Source organism: Coenobita brevimanus, chromosome 99 (assembly GCF_032717465.1).
Source record: "Coenobita brevimanus isolate Jiangsu-jjx chromosome 99, ASM3271746v2, whole genome shotgun sequence".
Taxonomy (NCBI): Eukaryota; Metazoa; Arthropoda; class Malacostraca; order Decapoda; family Coenobitidae; genus Coenobita; species Coenobita brevimanus.
The window spans coordinates 14,177,734-14,199,584 of NC_137052.1; the positions used below are offsets into that span (position 1 = coordinate 14,177,734).

Consider the following 21,851-nt stretch of genomic DNA (forward strand, 5'->3'; position numbering starts at 1 on the left):
CCAGTTCACAGAGTTTCCCTAAGCCGGAAATAATTTTTCTGGAGAAGAAAAGAATTTAATTGAAATACGTCACCAAATTGAAAGCGTAAAGAAAAAGTATGACGTGATGGTGCTGAGTAAAACTAAACTGAAAGGGACTGAAGTGGAGCAATGGGTTTGTGTGGTATGTGTTAGGCAATATTCCTTAACCTCTGGGTCATGACTTAAAAAGCGGTCGCTGACACATCAAATACGTTGGCAGTCATGTCAAACAGCTTCTGTTTTTCATTCATTATCTGAATGTGTGGCACACTGAGGTGGCCAGCGGAATTATGTGTGTGGCAATTCACGTGTGTTTTTATTTGTGTCATTGGTGGATGTGATAGAAAGCGTTAGGAGAAATACAGTGAGGTGGTTTTGGCCATAGGGAGAGGATGGAGAGCAAGAGACTGATGAAGAGACTGTATGTGAGTGAGATGGAGGGGGGGGGAGAGGGAGGTGGAAGCCAAGGATGAGATGGAGGGATGGAGTGGAGAGGTATATGAGAGAGGGGGGTGTGAGCTGGGAGCAGGGCAGTGAAAGGGTGGGGGACAGGGCGACATGAAGGTGATTTGTTTGTGGTCACATCTTACGGGATTAAGACGTCTGGCAATAGATAGATAGATAGAAAGGTTGATTTTCCCTCTCAATGAATAGGTTATTCTACTGTTTCAGAGGGAATCTAGGAAGTAGACTGTAGCACCAGTCGATCAGAGAGGTACTCGCGAGATGGATGGCAAGCTGGTGACAGGGAGCTCCCATTTCACCAGCCCTCAGGACCTGTTCCTGACCATCTCCCTTTGCCGAACATTTTCATTGATTCCATTAACAAAGAGCGTAGGCTAGCACACTCTCATAATACCTCTACCTTCTACTGTCTACACCCCATCTACATGCACATTAGATATCACTCCTATTTCCATCCCTCCTTAGTAATGCCTCCTTAGCTATGGCCGCTGCATTAATATCTGCAAATCCGGTGATATCTCAAATTACCACCACTGGCGGGGTAAGGCTGGCAGCACAGAGTCCTCTTGGTCAATATCAAGCGAATTCTCTGACAGCGGCTCTTGCACACACCATTCTCGCTTGTCAGCCGAGAAGTGAGAGTTCAGCCTTATATTTCACTAATGTCCATGGTCTAAGTACAAATCTGAATTCCATTCACTTCTTTCTGCAGTCATTATCCCCTCTAGCCCTGTTCCTCACAGAACCCCAAATCTCTCCCTCTGCTGAAATATCTTCATTTTGTTCCTGCTTACCCAGTCCTCACAAACTTGCATAACAAGGGTGACACCTGTTGTTATATCAACTTTGAATTTGCAGTTGACACTGTTTTGAACTTTACTTCAGCTTATATTGATTATTCACTATATAAGCTAAATTATCTAAATATTACCAAATTGTTTATTGCTCCCCCAGGGCTTCTACAGAACCCAACATATTTGACTCCATATCAACACAGTTGGCTAACCTTACCTCACCCTTCACAGTGAAATTACCATTTTGGGTGATTTTAACATTCATAATGTAAAATGGTTATTGCATTCTGCCAGGACTGGCGATACTGGTCTAGAATGCGAGCTGTTTGGAGAATCGTTTAACCTCGTGCAACTGGTAAAACAACCAACTTGAATACTCGATAATGCTGACCATAACGCCTGTCACTTGGATCTATTCCTGACAAATAATCCAGATCAATACAGAACTGAAGTACCGCCACCAGTTGGATCCTCCGACCACAACCTCACCATAGCCTCATTAACCAGTCTTCCCAAACCTCCACGTTCTGAACCAGTCAGGGTGACCAGATGGCACTTTGATAGGGTAGACTGGGATGGTTTTAGAAATTATCTCGATGAAATTCCATGGCAGTCTTTCTTTTCCAGTGACATAAATTCTATCCAGTCCCACAATGATGATTCAGTAAAAGCTGATATAGAATTGTTCTTACCAAGTCAACATATCACTAAAAGACTGGACTCCCCAAAATGGTTTGATAGCAACTGTGCCAGAGCAACATCCCAGAAGTCATTAGCAGATAACTCTTACAAATAATAAGAAACACCTGAATTGCTCAGTCAATTTAAAATTGAAAGAAACCATGCAAAGGCAGTAATAAATGATGCTAAATCAAACTTTCTTCACAACCAAGCATCCAAATTATTAAACAATACTAATGGCAATAGAATATTCTGGTCATCTTTCATATCTTTCAGTAATGACTAACAAGTCATTGCCATTCTCCCACTAAAATCTTCAGATGGTAACATTACAAATGACCCCACTTGGTAATGCAAACATCCTTGTCAATACATTTGCCATTAATTAGATAAAGTCAGCCAGAACGTCCATGTACTAAAACTTGACTCTCCAGAAACTGTTCCACTTAAGATACACACTAGATATATAACATCCATCCTAGGCAATTTACCAACTAACAAAGCTCCAGGTCCAGATGGAATTCCACCAGTTGTTTTGAAAATGTGTTCCTCTGAACTTACTCCTGTCCTGGCTAAATTATTCAGACTATGCATAGATACTTGTTCATTCCCTGATTCTTGGAAAGAAGCCCATATCCACTCAGTTCCGAAGAAAGGAAGTTCTTCTGATCCCTCTGATTACAGACCAATAGCTGCTATGGCCTAAACCATTTGGTTCCTCAGATTTTTTTCATATATCAGCAACAGAAAGATTAGGGTTAAAACAGATCATGTATTCTCCAATTTCCACTTGATTAATGCTGGCTTGCCCCAAGGATCAGTTCTGACTCCAACCCTATTCCTAATTCATATAAATGATCTCTCATCTGTCACCCATAATACCATCCATTCTTATGCAGATGACTCAACACTTCACAGTTCATTCACACTTAAACACCCATTTGCAAAGTTCAATATCTCAAACAATTCAAATCTCAACTCAGTACAGCAATCTCCATAAACCAAGATTTATCTAAGATCACTGAATGGGGACAAAAAAAAAGGCCTAACTCAACCCGCCGCATGCCAGTGCCGTTTTAAAAAGGTCTGACATAATGCTGCAGCCAGTGCCAGTGCCGTTTTAAAACGGTCTAAAATAAAAACATTCACTGTGACTGCATTTTTCAAGATTAGCGGGTAAAAATTGGCAGGATGTAAGATAACTGTTCCTCTACCATCCTCCAGGCTGTCAAGGCCATACACTCACTCGCTCCCCCCCTCACGCTCGTTCTGCCTCACTCTGCATGTGTGCCTCACCCAGTGCTATACATAGTGAAGGCATTTTGTAAATATTTTCATGCAAGTTGTAAATATTTTCTTGTAAGTGTAAGAACCATATAGTGAAGTCAAGTTGTAAATACCTTCTTGTAAGTGCCAGGACTTTACGTAATGAAGCCAGATAGTACCTATCTTCAAGTAAGTATAAGATAATGCATTCACAATGAGAAAGACATGCAAATTGTGATAGATGTTGAAGTAATAAGTAATCAGAAAAGTGTACTGAACATTGCTATACCTTCCCAGCATAAATACCCGAGTATACCTTACGTAGAAAACGGCTTTCTCACATACGTGGTGAGTGTGAGAGTGGCTATACCTGTACACGAGTAAGCAGGACTCAATAAAACTCATTTCCGAGCCTCGGTGAGCATTTTAATGGCGAAATTCGTTGTTTCCACATCAAAATCTATCATTTTATCCCTCCCCCAAAAAGGTTGAAAAATGGCCGGCACTGGGGTGACCCATGGGGCTAAAAATAGCTGGCACACGGCGAGTTAATGCTAGTAAAACCAAATATATATGAGTTACTAATAGACAAATATTGCCTAATTCCTTTATCATCATTAATGTTACTAACATTCCCATCTCTAAAAGTAACTTCACAGATGAGTAGCTAGCTATAATTTACAAGAGTCATGTGCACTCTCAGCTGGAATATTGCTCATCCTTGAGGAATGAATGTGGAGAGGTGGCACTAAAACTACTCAACAAAATTCAGAATAATACTGTTAGAATGATTAATAACCCTACTATTACAAGTGAACCACCTCCCCTTCAAGTAAGAAAGAATGTTGCCTCCCTTGCATTATTTTATAGATAATTTTAAGGCAAATGCTCGGACGAAATTGTGTCCATTGTGTCACTTCTCCATGCCTTCCTCTGCGCTACATAGGCATTTGATAACGCTCATGACTTTTATTTTGCGAGGAAGGAGGAACCAAAGGCCACGAGCCCGCAATAACTGTTCCTTCCATGAGAAAAGCATAATGCAAAAGAGAGCCAAATTCTAGATCCAATTATTTGACTGGACTGTCACACTGTCATATTGCTGAACTTCTATTAGAATTTCTTTATTCCTCGAACTGCATCTCTCTGGAAGTCGCATCCTTAGAGAGGTTGCCTCCCAAACTTCAGCCTATGGCTGTTCAAATTCAACTGTTATTTATATTTTTTTGTGAATGGAGGAAACCTGTAATTTGGTGTATGGATTATTTTCTTTATTCATTTGTTTTTCCTTCCTTTGTTCTTCTATATAAAAAGAAAAAAAAAACTTTAAAGGCTGAAAATAGTTATCAGCGACATGTCATCGGTTTCAACCACGAGCTGGCTATCAAGTTGAATCAGATAGTAACTATATTATGGTCCATAGGATTATGTTTGAATAACAGGAATATAGTGTTTGTGCGTGGAAGGCGGGGAGAAGAGGTTGGATGTGCGTGAAAAAAAAGTTGAATGTAATATTTATTTATATATTTTTCTTGAGTGAAGATCTCAGTACAGGAATGGATACCCATGATATTATCATCAGATATTAGGGTTATTATGAAATATTTTAATGGTTTCATATATTAAGGTAAGTTTATGGTTAAGGAAGATATAGTTTTGTTGTTTTGGCATCATTATCCTAATTGATATGGACATATTACTGATGAAAATATTACTTTTGTCAAAAGTTTAGAGTCACGCAGGTTGCCTCCTATCCAGATTGTGGGTCGCAATCAAGAGAGGTTGTGAACATCCATGGGCTGATAAAAGAGGAAGTTGCCATCTTGATAATAATTACTGGGAGAAATTAAAGAAAATAAACTTATCAGCTATAAGGACATGCTCGTATATGTACAAGTTGAGTAGAGTGAAAACGGTGTTATATATATATATATATATATATATATATATATATATATATATATATATATATATATAAGTGGAAGGACTAAATGACTGGAGCACATAAAACTTATATAGGAGATAATATAAGAAAAGGAAAAAAAAAATTTAGTCATTTCAAAATGTTCGAACGCTGCATATAAAAGGGGGGGAGGGGGATATGTAGAGAGAAACAGACTGTGGAAACAGGTTCCAGATTTTACAAGTCTAATGTATTAAGAACTAAGATTACCAGTTAACTCTTGCATGAAAGATTTGAACTGAAAAAGGGTGAAAGTGTGTTGCTAGATGGATGCAAATTCTTGCTATAACGGGAGAAGGATGCACGCAAACATTACAGAGAAGAAACGGCCGTTAAAACAGCGACAGTAGAGGAAGAGATGTGGAACGCTGCAGTAAAGCGAGAGGGACATTTTGAAGGATAAGAGCAGAGTTGGGATCTTTAGCTGAGTTAGCTAAAAGTGCTAGCCCAAGCATGACACATTGCATTCATTTATAATCACAAGGATTGTGTATTAATAATGCAAGTCACTTGAAAATAGAGGAAAAATGTAATTTAAACACTTTTGAACAACACTAATTCAAGTGAAACATGCAATATCACTGTTATATACCGTAATGCTTTAGCTGTTCACAATGCAAGATTGAATATTACACAAATACTTGACAAGTTATTACATACTTATCCTTTTATTTATTAATTCATTTACTTTGCTCACGCATATGTTTAGTCCTCTTCTGTAATATATTAACATTTTCACTGGTAAAACTTGAGCGTGTTAACACAACCTACCATGGTAGAAACAGACAGGACTATGGTACGGTGGATGTTAGATGATCCAAAATTGCCTGAAGTACTATGCTAGATATTTTTTTATGAAAACATGGATGAACCAAAATCTAGAGATCAGCAAATTTGTACTTTCCAGAAAAATACTGAATATAAGAGCCATATTCAAGATTAATTTCACGATGCCTGAACACATTACATTTAATAGACACTGGGTCATAGGTAGGGTGAAATTCACATTAATGAAGACAGTTTCATAGCTGACCTGTTCCTTAAATGAAGGGCTGAGAGTATCTGTTACCTCTGGCATTAGAGACGTGGACAGAAAAGGGATGAGAATACGCTGCCAGACAGGTGCTGCGCACCTACCGTAATGGAGAAGGAATGGAAGCAGGCACTTCAGACAAGCAGCTGCCACTGAAATAGAGAAGAGACATAAAAAATGAAATACTTCAGCAAACAGTGGGAGGTTGAAGGAGGTCAGTAAGGGGAAAGGAGCAAATGAAAATGTGTATGTTGGAATCCCCCCCCAACACACACACACACACACACACACACACACACACAGGGAGTAAATCGAGGCGGACGTGCGACATCGGCGCTCCGTACCGAACCAACACGGCCAGTGGCATTACCTAAATTAGTATCTTTGTATGAGTCAAGCTCTGTACCAGGTTAGACTAAATTATTTTTCATTATTAAAAGGAAAAAAGTAATAAGTTTAAACAAGACTTGTTCAAACAGCAAAGAGAACCAAGAAGAAAGAATACGCTGAGTCAGCTGAGGTTTGTTTAGACTACAACAACACGGGGATTGTAAGTACATACTCTGCACTTTTAGTATTGCAAAATGGATACATACTTTAGTAAAGCAAATTTGGAAAAGAAAAGGGATAAAGGTAAAAAGCAAAATGATGATTTCTACCAAGAACTGGTTGAAGTGGAGACTCACAATAGACTGGTTGAACGTGTAAACAAACTAGAAATGGCTTTCAAAAATGAAATTGATGAAATAAAGAAGCAGATGCACTTCTATCTATCTATTGCCAGACGCCTCAATCCCGTACAGAGTGGCCACAAACAAATCGCCTCCAAGTTGCCCTGTCCCCCGCCATTTCACTGCCCTGCTCCCAACTCACACCCCTCTCTCTTTCATATACCTCTCCACCCCATCCCTCCATCTCATCCTCGGCCTCCCCCTCCCTCTTCCCCCCTCCACCTCACTCATATACACTCTCCTCGTCAGTCTTTCACCCTCCATCCTCTCCACATGGCCAAACCACCTCAGTGTGTTCCTCATAACCCTTCCTATCACATCCACATCAACACCACAACGTTCCTTTATATCCTCATTCGTCAGCCTATCTCTCCATGTGACTCCACAGGCTCCTCTTAAATAACTCATTTCCACTGCTCTCACTCTTGACTTGTGTCCTTCCAACAACGTCCAAACTTCACTTCCGTACGTTAGAGTTGGTATCACAATACTGTCATGTAGTAACTTTTTCACTTCCATGCTCACTTCCCTGTTTCTTATCACTGCTTTCAAAGAACCAGCAACCTTTCTTCCCTGCTGTACCCTTTCAAGCACTTCACCCTCCAAACCTCCATCCTTACTCATCACACTACCCGAGTACTTAAACGTACTCACATTTTCCAATTCCTCACCATCCAACCTCGCTGTACATTCACTGACTTCACCTCTCTCAAAGACCATCACTTTACTCTTCCCTACATTCACCTTCAGATTCCGTTTCTTACACACTCTCCCCAACTCATCCACCAAGCCTTGCAGCTCCCCTTCGTCTTCACTCAACAACACAGTATCATCTGCAAACAACAGTACAGGGAGTTTCCAAACACTATCTTCTCTCACCAGGGCCACTCCAACATCCACTATCCTACCTTGTACCTCTTTTATTACCCCATCCATGTACAGATTGAACAACGATGGAGACATGACATATCCCTGTTTCAACCCAACTTTCAAAGAGAAAAATTCACTTAGTTCACCATCCACACGCACTGCAGCCTTCGCACCATCGTACATACTCTTCACAGCATTCAACAACTTCCCATCTACTCCATATATTCTTAACACTCTCCACAATCCTTGTCTATCCACCCTGTTATATGCTTTCTCCAAATCCATGAAAGCCGCATACAACTTCTTTCCCTTCTCTAGAAACTTTTCCACTAAAGATCTAAGAATGAATATCTGATTTACACAACCTCTTCCCTTCCTAAAGCCTCCCTGTTCATCTCCAACTAATTTCTCTGTTCTTTCTCTAACTCTGTCAATAAGTATCCTACCATACACTTTTCCTATTATACTAAGAAGACAAATGCCCCTATGATTACCACACACTTCTTTTTCCCCTTTTCCTTTGTACAAGGGAATAATTATACCTGACTTCCAATCCTCCGGGACTCTACCTTCCTCCCAGGCTAATCTGCACATCTTCCACATCCATTCTACTACTATCTCTCCCCCATGCTTCAGCATTTCACCACTCACTCCATCAATTCCTGGGGCTTTCCCAGATTTAATTTTCTTCATTGCTTCCACAACTCCTATCCTACTGATTTCTTCCTGTCTTCTCACCTCCCTCTTTCTCCCAGCCATTCCCCAGCCACTTATACTCGCATTACTTCCATCCTCTACGTTCAACAATTCCTTTTTTTTTTTTTTTTTTTTTTTTTTTTTTTTTTTTTTTTAAATAACAGAACGGAGGAAGGAAAAACAAATGGAGAAAAAAAATAATCCATACACCAGATTACTGGTGTCCTCTGTTCATAAAATATCTGTAAGAATTAGACTTGAACAGTTGTAGGTTGAAATTTGGAGGAAAACAACTCTGGGGAAGCGAGTTCCAGAGAGATGCAGTTCGGGGAATGAAAGAATTCTGATAGGCAGAAGTTCTGCAATGTGGTTGAGTGACATTCCAGTCATGAGCGTTACCAGATGCCCGTGTAGCACGAGGGAAGGCATGGAGAGGTGGCACCATGGACGCAACTTCGTCTGAGCATTTGCCAAAAAATATCTGTAAAATAATGCAAGGGAGGCAACATTCCTTCTTACTTGCAGGGAGGTAGTTTATATGTAATGGCAGGGTTGTTAATGATTCTAACAGCTTTATTCTGAATTTTGTCTAGTTGTCTTAATGCAACCTCTCCACAACCATTCCACAAGGGTGAGCAATATTCAAGCTGAGAGGCGCACATGACTCTTATAAATTATAGCTAACTGCTCATCGGCGAAGAAGTTACGGACTCTGTACAATAATCCAAGTTTCCTTGAGGCGGTTTTAGCAAGTGATCTGACATGAGAGGTCCAGCTGAGGGCACTGTTAAGTGAGACACCAAGAATTTCAATACTTTTGGAGATGGGAATATTAGTAGCACTGAAGGTAATGTACGAATCTGGCAATATCTGTCTATTAGTAAACTGTATATATTTAGTTTTACTAGCATTAAAAGAGACAAGGTTGTTTTGTCCCCATTCACTGATTGTAGATAGATCTTGATTTATGGAGATGGCTGTATTGAGTTGAGAGGTAGAGATATTAGACTTTGTAAATGGATGTCTGAGTGTGAATGAACTATGTAGTGTTGAGTCATCTGCATATGAGTGAATGGGATTGTGAGTGACAGATAAGAGATCATTAATATGAACCAGAAATAGGGTTGGCGCCAGAACTGATCCCTGTGGCACGCCGGCGTTAATTGAGTGGAAATTCGAATATACATCATCTACTTTTACTCTTATTTTCCTGTCACTAAGATAAGAAGAAATCAAAGGAACAAAAGACGTTAGTCCATAGCAGGGGAGTTTGGATAGCAGGGAACGGTGCCATACTCTGTCGAAAGCTTTAGAGACATCAAGAGCTACTGCATGAGTTTCTCCAAAAAGATCAATTGATTGATGGATGGTATGAGTTAAGAGATTGAGTATGTCAATGGTGGATCTTTCGTGGCGAAAACCGTATTGTCTATCATTAATTAAGTTGTTGGATTCAAGATGTTTAACAATATGCTTATTAATTAAAGTTTCAAATACCTTACCAAGAGAAGATGTGATAGCTATTGGTCTGTAATTGGAGGGGTCAGACGAACTTCCTTTCTTCGGAACTGGGTGGATATTGGCTTCTTTCCATGAATTTGGGAATAAAGAAGTACGTATGCATAGTCTGAATAATTTAGCTAGGACAGAGGCAAGTTCAGGGGAACACTTTTTCAAAACAATTGGCGGAATTCCATCTGGACCTGGAGCTTTGTTGGTAGGTAAATTGTCTAGGATGGATTTTACAAATCTTGTCTGTATTTTAAGTGGGGCAATTTCGGGAGAATCAAGTTCCAGTACTGAGACATTCTGGCTGGTATCATCTATGGTAGAGTTTCTTGCAAAGGTACTAGCAAAGATATCTGCTTTCCCACGTGGGTCATTTGTAATATTGCCATCCGAAGATTTTAGTGGGGGAATGGAAGATGACTTGTCAAAGTTATTATTGAAAGAATTAAGAGTTGACCAGAATATTCTGTTGTCATTAGGGTTGTTAAGTAGTTTTGATGCTTGCTTTTGAAGAAAGTTTGATTTAGATAGATTTAATACAGCTTTTGCATGATTTCTAGCAATTTTAAATTGGGAGAGTGATTCAGGTGTTTTTGATTTTAAGTAAGAGTTATATGCTAATGACTTTTGGGCTGTTGCTCTGGCACAATTGCCATCAAACCATTTTGGAGAGTTTGATCTTTTAGTGAATTGTTGACTTGGTATGAATAAATCCATACCAGCTAGTATTAAGTCACAAATGTGGGACTGGGTAGAATTGGGATCACTAGAGAAGAAAGACTGCCATGGAACATCAGCAAGAAAATTTCTAAATCCATCCCAGTCTGCCCTGTCAAAGTGCCATCGGGTCACCCTGACAGGTTCGGAATGGGGAGATGTAGGAGGGTTAACTAATGAGGCTTTGATGAGATTGTGGTCAGAGGATCCAAGTGGTGACAGTACCTCTATCCTGTATTGATCTGGATTATTTGTCAAGAATAAATCCAAGAGATGGGCATTATGGTCAGGATTATCAGGTATTCTGGTTGGTTGCTTTACCAACTGGGTGAGATTAAAACGATTCCGCAAACAGCTCGCATTCCAGACCAGCGTCGTCAGTCCGGGCAGAATGCAATAACCATTCAACATTGTGTATGTTAAAATCACCCAAAATGGTAATTTCATTGCCAAGGGCAAGGTCAAGGTTACTCAACTGAGTGGATATGGAATCAAATACACTGGGTTCCGAAGAAGCATTGGGGGAACGATAAACTACACAGATATATTTGGTAATGTTTTGGCAATTTAATTTATATAATGAGTAATCAAAACTGGATGAAGTGAAGTTTAAAATAGTGTCAACTGCATATTGGGATTTGATATAACAACAGGTGCCGCCCTTGTTTCGAAAGTTTGTAAGGAGATGGTAACCTGGAAAACAAAATGGAGATATATCGGTAGAGGGTGAGATTTGTGGTTCTGTGAGGAAAAGGGCCAAAGGGGATATGGACTGAAGGAAAAAATGAACTGAGTTTAAATTTGTGGTAAGGCCGCGGATGTTGGTAAAGAATAAGGCCGCACCGTCACCTCTTTGCCGATGAGCATTCCCGGAAATAGCAACAGTCGCTGCTGGCACAGTCGCTTGATAGCGACCGGGAGGACCCTGTGCCTCCAGCCCTACCCTGCCGGTGGTGGCAATCCGAGATACCACCTCATTTGATTGTGAGATTGCAGCGGCCATTACTAAAGATGTGAATAGAAGGTGTGATATGTTATGCGCATGTAGTGTGGTGTAGACAGTTGAAGGTAGAGGTATCATGAGAGCATGCTGGCCTACTCTCTGTGTAAATGAATGCACTGAAAATGTTCAGAAAAGGGAGATGGTCAGGATCAAGTCCTGAGGGCTGGTGAAACGGGAGCTCCAGCTCTCCCTGTCACCAGCTTGCCATCAACCTCGGGAGTACTGCCCTGTTCGACTGGTGCTACAGTCTACTCATCATAAAGTGTTCTCTCCATCTGCTCACTTTTTCTCCCTTCTCCACTAGTAATCTACCGTTTTTATCTTTCACTCCCCTGCTAACTTCACTTCCACCCTGTCTTACTCTTTTCACCTCTTTCCAGAACATTTTCTTACAGTCCCTCCACTTTACACTCAAATTCCTTCCAAATTCCTCATCCACTCTCTTCTTACTCTCTCTTACTAATCTTTTCACCTCTCTTTTTCTTTCTACATATAACTCTGTCTTCCGCCTCTCAACTTCTTCCATGCCCCTATTTCTCATCCATTCATTGTATGCTTTCTTCTTTTGTGCCACAGCCTGTTTCACCTCTTCAGTCCACCATGCTGTTCCTTGCACCCCCCTCCGTCTTCTCTTCCTTCCACACACCACATCACATGCAGCACATATTTCTTCTGTAAATATGCTACACACACCTTCCACGTCTCCCATCTGCTCCAATTCATATTTGCCCAATCGTTCCTCCACTTCTCTCTTATACTCTGCCTTTTTCTCATCTTCTTGTAACCTTTCCACTCTCCTTGCAACTACTCCTTCCTCTCGTCTTTCCCATCTTCTATTTCTCCATTCTAATTGGATCTTGATTCTGGCTACCACCAAGTAGTGGTCAGAAAGTCCACTCCCCCAACCTCTATAAACTCTTGCATCCATTACACATCTTCGCATCCTTTCATCCACACACACATAATCAATCATTGCCTTCCTTTCATTCAGTTCACCACCCACCCTTCTCATCACTCGCCATGTATACCTGTGGATCATTTTATGCCCGAAGAGGGTATTGGCTACCACCAACCCCCTCCCAGCACAAATGTCCACTAACGCACTCCCATTCTCATCTATCTCAGCAGGCACACCCCACTCACCAACTATTCCATCCACCTTCGCATTCCCAACTTTACCATTCATATCACCAATCAAAAACACTCATTCCTTCCAAACTTTTCCATGCACACTTCTACATTTGTCCAGAACTCTTCTCTCACTCTTCTAGCACGATCTTGTGTTGGCGCATACACACGCACAATCGCCCACATTTGTATTCCAACTTTCAATCTTACCCACACAATCCTTGACCCAACTGATCCATACTGTCTTATGTTCTTCTTCCATCTTTTACTCACAACTATACATACTCCTTCCTTCGCCCTCTCATTCTCACCTACTCCTGCACATATACCCCATCCATACTCCCATTCTCTCACACTTTCTCCCTTCCATTTTGTTTCAGTTATTCCACATACATCGACTTTTGCACCCTCAAGCACCTGGACAATCTCTCTCTCTTTCACCTCATCATTCGCTCCTCTTACATTCCAAGTACCCATTACCAAGTCCTTTGTCCGGTCCTGGGTCGTCATCGTTTGGTCAGTCCTTGTCCGAGGCTTATTATTTTTTTTTTTTAGTTAGTTGTTTTCCGGGGAGGGGCACTAATCCTCCGCCAATCCTTTTAGTCGCCTTTTACAACAAGCAGGGAGACTGGGGGAGTATTCTTGAAAACCCCCCCTACTCCCAGGGAGGCCAATAAGAAAGACACAACCATCAGTGAACTAACAGTGGGATTGAGTACACTTAGGAAGAAAATGAGTGAAATGGCAAGTACAGAAGTCAATCACGAGAGTGTTATGGAAGAGTTTAAAAAATGACACAGAGACAATTAGGCAAGTAAGCAGTCTTATAGACCAGAGCAGTGATATTGAGGAGAAGATAACACAGGTGAATGAAGCTGTGCAAAGCTACAAAAATGATGTGGAAACCACATATGCTGAAATGGTGAAAGTAAAGAAAGACTTAGAAACAAGGGTGGAGGAAAAAAAGCATTAAAAAGGAAGTGAAAAGAATAATCCAAAACAATCCAAAGTTAGAGATTCAGTAGATATAAACAAATCTATGGTAATCACTGGTATAGAAGAGGAAGAAGTAAAAAACAAGATCACAAGAGACAAAAAGGAGATGGCAAATGTAATGAGCTTACTGAAAGAAGTATCAGAGGAAATCTGTAGTAAAGACATAGAGGAACACAAAAGGTTAGGGAAATATGAGAAAAGCAAGGCAAGACCTCTAAAGATGACTTTCCAGAGTGTAAACACTGTGGAAGAAATACTAAAAAATGCAAAGAATCTTATAGAAAAAGAGGAGTTCAAAAATGTATGGATAAAAAGATGCCTAAGACAAGAGGAACTGGAATTACTGAAAGAGAAAAGGGAGGAAGCAAAAACAAAAAATGAGGGAAGATCAGAAGAGAAGATTTTTTTTTTTTACAAAGTAATAGGTTTGCAGGTACGAAAGTGGTACACAAACAGGATGGAATAAAAAGGAGGAAGGTAGTAGAACCATGTCATGACAAGTATATAAACAAGATGATAAAGTTGATGTTCTCAAATGTGGATGGAATGGTATCTAAAATACTAGAGATGAATGATTATGTCAGAGAAAATGAACCACAAATAATATGCCTAACTGAAACAAAATTAACACCAAGGATATCCAATGACATACTAAACTTAGAGGAATTCAATATATGGAGAAGAGACAGAAATTTAAAAAAAGGAGGAGGAATTATAAGATTAACTAAGAAAAATCTAAAAGTCAATGAAATAAAACTAGATATACCATCACAAGTAGAACTGATTGCAGTAGAGATCAACACATCTGAAGGTAAAGTAATTGTAGCCAATTTGTACATGCCACCCAGATCAAACACATAGGAAAGAGATGAATATGAGGACCTGGCAGAGAGTAGAATTCAGAGTTTAAGATCATTACTACATAAAATGGAAGAGAAATCAGAAAGAATTATACTAACTGGGGATTCCAATACAAATATAAATTGGAATACTCTAGATATAATTAGCCAAGAAAGCTGTTGGGACCAAAAACTCCTGGATCTCGTACAAGAGTCCTTCCTAACGCAACATGTGAGGGAAACCACCAGAAAAAGAGGACTTGATGTACCTTCAGTGCTAGATCTAATATTTACTAGGCAAGAAAATGATATTGACAGTTTAATATATCACCCTCTACTCGGCAAAAGCGATCATGCAGTACTAAATTATAACTTTAGGATAGCATATGACATAGTAAACAGCAATGACAGTTACAAAAAGTGCCTAAACTATAAAAAGGGAAATTATCAAGACCTAAAGAAGTATTTCTTAGAAGTTGATTGGGAAAATGAGCTTAGAGGACAAGATTTAAATGCTGTATATAAAAATTTTTGTGAATTTTATGAAATAGGAGTCCAGAAGTACATCCCACAACACAAAGAAGCAGATAATAAAATACAGAAATGGTTCAATACAGAAAGTAAAAATCAAAAGAAAGGAGAGATTTGTTGTGGAATAGATACAGAAGACATAATAGTGAAAGGACGTATAATAATTACAAACAGGCAAGAAACGATTATACAAGAATAAGGAGGGAAGCCCAAAAACAGTTTGAGGAGGATATAATAAATAAAAGTAGTGATCAACCAAAGCTGTTTTACAGCTATATCAGAAGCAAAACCAAAGTAAAAGATATAATACAATCAATTACGGACGAGGGAATCACTTATACACAAGAGAAAGATATTTGTGAAGCACTAAATAAGAATTTCCAATTAGTCCTTACAGAAGAAAAAAATTTGGAGAGGGACTATGTGGAACATGCATGTCCACACATACTACCAGATATACAAATAGCAGAAAAAGTAATACAGGAGGAGTTAAGTAGATTAGACAGAGGAAAAGCAAGTGGTCCTGATGAAATTTCATGTTGGGTACTACGAGAATGTGCAAAGGAGTTAAGTAAACCATTATTTTTAATTTTCAGGAAATCCTTGAGTCAAGGTAAACTACCTGATATTTGGAAAAAAAAAAAAAAAAGCAAATATTGTCCCCTTATTCAAGAAAGGAAATAGACAAAATCCAATCAACTACCGACCAGTATCACTGACCAGTGTTGTAAGCAAGGTATTAGAAAAGCTTATAAGAAAAGCTTGGGTAAATCATCTAGAAGAACACAGTATGATAACAGAAAGACAGTTTGGTTTCAGAAAAGGAAAATCATGTGTTACTAATCTTTTGAGCTACTATGACAGAGTAACAAACACAATACAGGAAAGGGAAGGATGGGTGGCCAGTATCTATTTAGATTTCAAGAAAGCTTTTGACACAGTACCACACCAAAGACTTTTATGGAAACTGTACCATCAAGGAGGAATTCGAGGTAAACTGTTTGATTGGATGCAAGACTTTCTCATAAAAAGAGAAATGAGAACAGTACTAAGAGGAAACTACTCATCATGGAAAGAAGTGACTAGTGGAGTACCACAGGGTTCAGTGCTGGCACCAATCATGTTTTTAGTGTATATAAATGATATAAACAGTAACACTGGAAATGAGAGCTATCTGAATATGTTTGCAGATGATGCAAAAATACAAAGGAGAATTACTAACACAGACTCTTGTAAAGAGCTACAATAAGAATTAAATAAACTTCATGAATGGAGTAGTACATGGCAAATGGAATTCAATGTGGACAAGTGTCATGTAATCAAGTTTGGTAAAAGTGGAAAAAGACCTGATTTTGATTATAAGTCAGGAAATAAAACCCTATACACATCAGAAAGAGAGAAAGACCTAGGTGTGATTATCAATAACAGACTATCTCCGGCTGACCACATCAACGAGAAGGTACGGAACATGTATACACTGCTTGCAAATATGAGAATAGCATTCACATACATAAATGAAGACATGCTAAGAAGGATAATAACATCATTCATTAGACCAACCCAAGAATATGCATCAGTAGTCTGGAGTCCTCATCTCAAAAAGCACATAGACAAGATTGAAAAAGTTCAAAGGGCCGCTACAAGATGGATACCAAGCTTAAGGGACCTAAACTACGAAAAAAGACTAAATAAACTGAATCTACCAACACTACAGGAGAGAAGGAAAAGAGGTGACATGATAATGCTATATAAGTGCATATCAGGGAAGGAGAAAATAGACATAAATGATTACATAACATATGGAGAAGCATCAGGAAGGGGACACTGCAAAAAACTGCATAAGAAGAGAGGTGATAAAGACGTAAGGAAATTCAGTTTCCCAGACAGAGCAATTGATCAATGGAATGCACTACCGAATGAAATAGTGTGTGCCAAAACAATTCACAAATTTAAGGATATGTACAATAAATATGGTTTAAGACACGGGACAGTACGAGCTTGACTCATTCCTGTAAAGATACAATTAGGTAAGAACACACACACACACACACACACACACACACACACATGGGGGTTGTACTCAACACAGTGGTGATTAAAGAACTTTTTGCAAAGTCAGTAGATGTGCAAAGGTCAAGAAGGCACAAAGTCGTCATAGCACATGCAGTCTCTCGAAAGTGATTTCCAAAAGATTTAATGGGATTTTTCCTTAAGTCTCGAGAGAATGAAAGGTCAAGAGTGCTCTGATTGAAGATTCTTGATGCGCCAGAGAAATGAGGAATCGAGTTTATGATAAAATAATAACAACAGGGTCTCTTGTCCTAATCAGAAATATGAACTAAGCCATAAACTACTATCCATTTCAGACTCTATGAGGCATCGTTTTTCGCAAATATGTTCTAAACAAACAGTTGGATCAATATGACATTTTGGTACAGCTTGTTTGACACCGCCCCCTAATTCATGGCACTACAGTGCATTGTCAAGTGTGTTTCATTAAGGAGTTTATTCTTGGCTTTGAAGCCGAAGCTGGCAAGAGCCGAGTAGACATTCGGACCTGGGAAGGTGGAGTGATACACATCAGAACTACGTCACGTAAAACCTTCCCCTGTCCGAATGTCTACTCGGCTCATGCCAGCTTCGCCTCCAAAGCCAAGAGTAAACTCCTTAATGAAACATACTTGGCAATGCACTGTAGTGCCATAAATTAGGGGACGGTGTCATACAGGCTGTGCCAAAATGTCATATTGATCCAACTGTTTGTTTAGAACATATTTGCTAAAAACGATGCCTCATAGGGTCGGAAATGGATAGTATGTCCACCATGGTCTCATCCCATGATTGCTGATGCAATTAATTTGATGGTCACTGTGAGAATTGGATGGAAATGTGAAGGGTAGAGTCATCAGCATATGAGCTGACAGGGCTATGTATGCAGCTCAGATCACTGATGAATAGAGGGAAGAGAGCTGGTGACAGGACAGGTCCTTGAGGAAATCTACTGTTGATAGCTTTAGAACTTAGGCTATCTATAATAGCAGGCAGAGCACGACTGAAAAGCACATTAGAGATGAAGGCAAAGGCAATAAGAAAAACAGTAAGGGGGAAGACTGGAAATTAACCCACACCCTCCGGCCACAGGATGCAATGAGCATTCATCACTTCCAGGGTATATTCCGAAATTTTTCTCATTTTCACACAGTCGTATCTCAGGAACTAGACCACCCAGTATATTCAGTTAAAAACCAGAAAACTCAACAGTCATCCTTCTCGTCCATGCAAGTGTCTCGTGTATGTAGGTGAAGGTATTATCCCAGTAAACACTTAAATGACGAGCCGATATCGGCATATAACGGAACTAAGGGAAAATGGCAGCTGCACAATGGTCCCATTCCTGACCATTATACAGAGTGACCCCCCAAAACCTCCCACATTTCGAAAGGCTGTAGCACTGGCAGTAGTGAGGCGGGAGGAGCTGGGCTAGGGTCTGTTGGTAGCCAAACCCCAACCGTCCTCAGTCGCCAACATGGCGTGGTCGGGAGCACACCTTGCGTTCGCTGTCAAAGCGTTCTTCACAAAAAAACGTATAGTTATCACTGTGCAGAGGGCCTTTCGAAGACGTTTCAGTATACCACGGAACCAAAACGTTCCAGATCGGAAAATCATCTTGCAGTAGGTTGAGACTTTCAGGGCAACAGGCTCAGCTTTAAAAAGAAAATGACCTGGTCGACCTAGGAGTGCTCGTACGCCTGAGAATATTGAAGCATTGAGGCTATCTATTGTGCAGTCTCCGAGACATTCTGCACGGAAGCATGCTTTAGCTGTAGGGATATCCCGGGAAACTGCAAGGAGAATCTTACACACAGACTTTCACTTCCATCCATACATCCAGCGGAGATAGCTGCTATGCCACCTGGCATGACCCGTCGAGCCATGACAACCTTCAGAAATCGCCTCCAAGCGTGTATAGACAATGATGGCCACCATTTGGAGGATATTACCTTTAAAACATGAATAAAAACTGTATTGAATGAATTTTCATGTGTGCAAATAATATTTTGATTATCTTTAACCATTTTATTTTTTCATGTACCTTTGAAATGTGGGAGGTTTTTTGGGTCACCCTGTGTTTTGTTTATATCGGGCCAAGTGATGTAAAACTTGTGTTGGACCGATATATAACTTGTTTTCCGACACCGGTGTACACTGAGCCGATTCTTGGCCATGTTTTTTTTTTTTTTTTTTTTTTTAGAGTAAATTGGTGTAAAACATGTATTGGACCGATGTATAAGTACCTTATAACTTTTTCTCCAACACCAGGTTGAGAATGAAAATAAAATGTCATTATCAAGCAGCTAACAAAAACGTGATACAGTAAAACACATCCGTCATAGATTATTTTCATACGTAGGCTACTAGATATATACTCTATAAAATATCGAAGTTTGGATAAGGAATGAAATTTCCACGGACAACTGTTGTGCTATAAAACAAAAGTTATATTTCTGATACTGTTTTTATGGAACTAAACTTATGTTTTCAGCTTTCTTGAAGATAATATCTGATTATATTAAAAGGGCGTTGGTACACTATAGGTCGACCATGGCTCAGTTGCAGCATGGACACTGATGTGTGGGGACCCGGGTACGAACTTCGAGTCCCACCCTGGACAGTAAATTTCAGTTGTTTCATTTTAAGGGGGCCGACCACCTTTTTAGGCTAATTTTCGATGATGTTGGCCGTTTTCTGTTATGCCATCCAGGGGGTAGTCTAGCACCCCCTCTAACCTCATGAGGAGTCATAAGGGTGAAAACCCATTCTAAAGCTGGTAAATTCAGGCTTATTTGAAGGTATCTCGAGCTAATACGCACGCCAGAAACGTGTTTATAACCAACATATTGTTTGCAAAGTTGTTTGCCATCCCAAATACTCTGACAGTTGTTTTATATTGACGAAAACTTATGTATTTATCACTACAGCCTTCTGTCTAGTAACATTTGGCAATCCCTCCCTCACACTGTCATCTGTCACGAAGAGAGAGAGAACATCATTCAGTGCCGGGTGAGTCCCTGTACAGAGTAGGTCTATGCCCCACGTCTCAATCATTCCCCTTGACACTCGCACCTTACTTGATATATTTTTCTATTCTCTTTTGGGCATACCAACAGCTTCAGCTAAGATGCCAAAGAAGCCTGCCAAGAATGCTAGAATGCGTGCATTATGCCTACAACAGCTACGCATGACAGATGTCCTGCCACGCCCACCATCACCCATCCCGCCTACACCTCCCACCAAACCTCCCTCACAACCTTCTACATCAGGCACAACACCTACCTCTCCACAACACCTACCTCTCCTCCTGATTATGATTCTTGGTGTTTTTACAAGAGGTGGGAGGCAGACAAGACCCAGCCATGTCGCAAACACAGTGATAAGCCTGGATACCTGAGCAAGTTGTCAGACGAGGAAAGGAAGATGGTGAAACAGGTTTACCTGGACTTGACTGATGAGAAACTGCTTAGTAGATGCCTGAAAGGACGGACCCAAAATCCCAACGAGAGCATTCATCACAAGCTATGGATGAAGACCTCAAAGTCCAAGTATGTTGGCCTTCGACGTGTCACATTTCTAGCTCACCAGGTGTCCCTAGAACACAACTTTGGCTATGAGGCGGCTTATTTGCTAGCACACCTTGGTTTTGGAGTCACAGATAATAAGCTAGCTAACCTTCAATATCTCCAAAAAGAGTGCGTGAGGACCAGCACCCCTCGGAGGACCAACACCCGCCAGAAACGAAAGACACCCGATGATGATGATGATGAATTTTACAGTCCTGGGGCCTTCTAATATGACAATCCTGGCTACAATGAGTGGGAGGGGCGACCCATGATACCCTTATACTATCATATTATGTGAATTCTTTTGTTAGAAACAATAACTTTCTAATCGAGGGCTATACTTAGTATGAGGGGACCAGGTGCCAGTCAGTATATCAGCACATTCTTGCCTGTACCTTGTATTTACTTGCCTATATGTGTAAATCCATGTTGCATATACAATGAGAATAGTGTATAGTACCTCTACTAGCAATTTCATAAACCTATCTTTACTAAAACGCACGGTATACGTGTTCAAAACCTTCGAAAATCTTTGACAGCGATTTTCTCAAAATGTAAGTTATAGCACTTTCGAGTCTATTAACTCGAGAACCAATGCACCTACATAAAAACTAATGATACCATTGGAATCAGCGTAAAAAATACAATAAATATACGCAGCAATTTTCCCCTAATCTTCTCTGTTCGTTCACACGAAGTACTCAAAGTCCGAAATTTAGCAAAAAAAATTAATTTTCTAATTACACTAATTTCCTAATGCCCTAATTTCGAAACTAGAGCAGGTAAATGAAATCCCTAGCGCACAATCATAGTAATAGTGTTGTTATGCAATGTGTCCTAAGGAAATTACGATAAAAACATCTTGGTATGTCTAGATAGTGTATTACTTTTACTATTTTTTACGAAAATTTCGACACAAAATTGGCCATAACTCGAAAACTATTAGACATATCCGATTTATTTTGGTATCAGTTTTAACTACTAATGGAC

At 39.9% G+C, this 21,851-nt stretch overlaps 1 protein-coding gene across 1 annotated transcript in view; it reads left to right on the plus strand.

Annotated features, from left to right (window-relative positions):
• The window catches only part of LOC145414439 (sialin-like), a 584,044-nt gene that overhangs the window by 13,735 nt on the left and 548,458 nt on the right, over positions 1–21,851 (plus strand). The gene's annotated exons all lie outside the window — the stretch shown is intronic.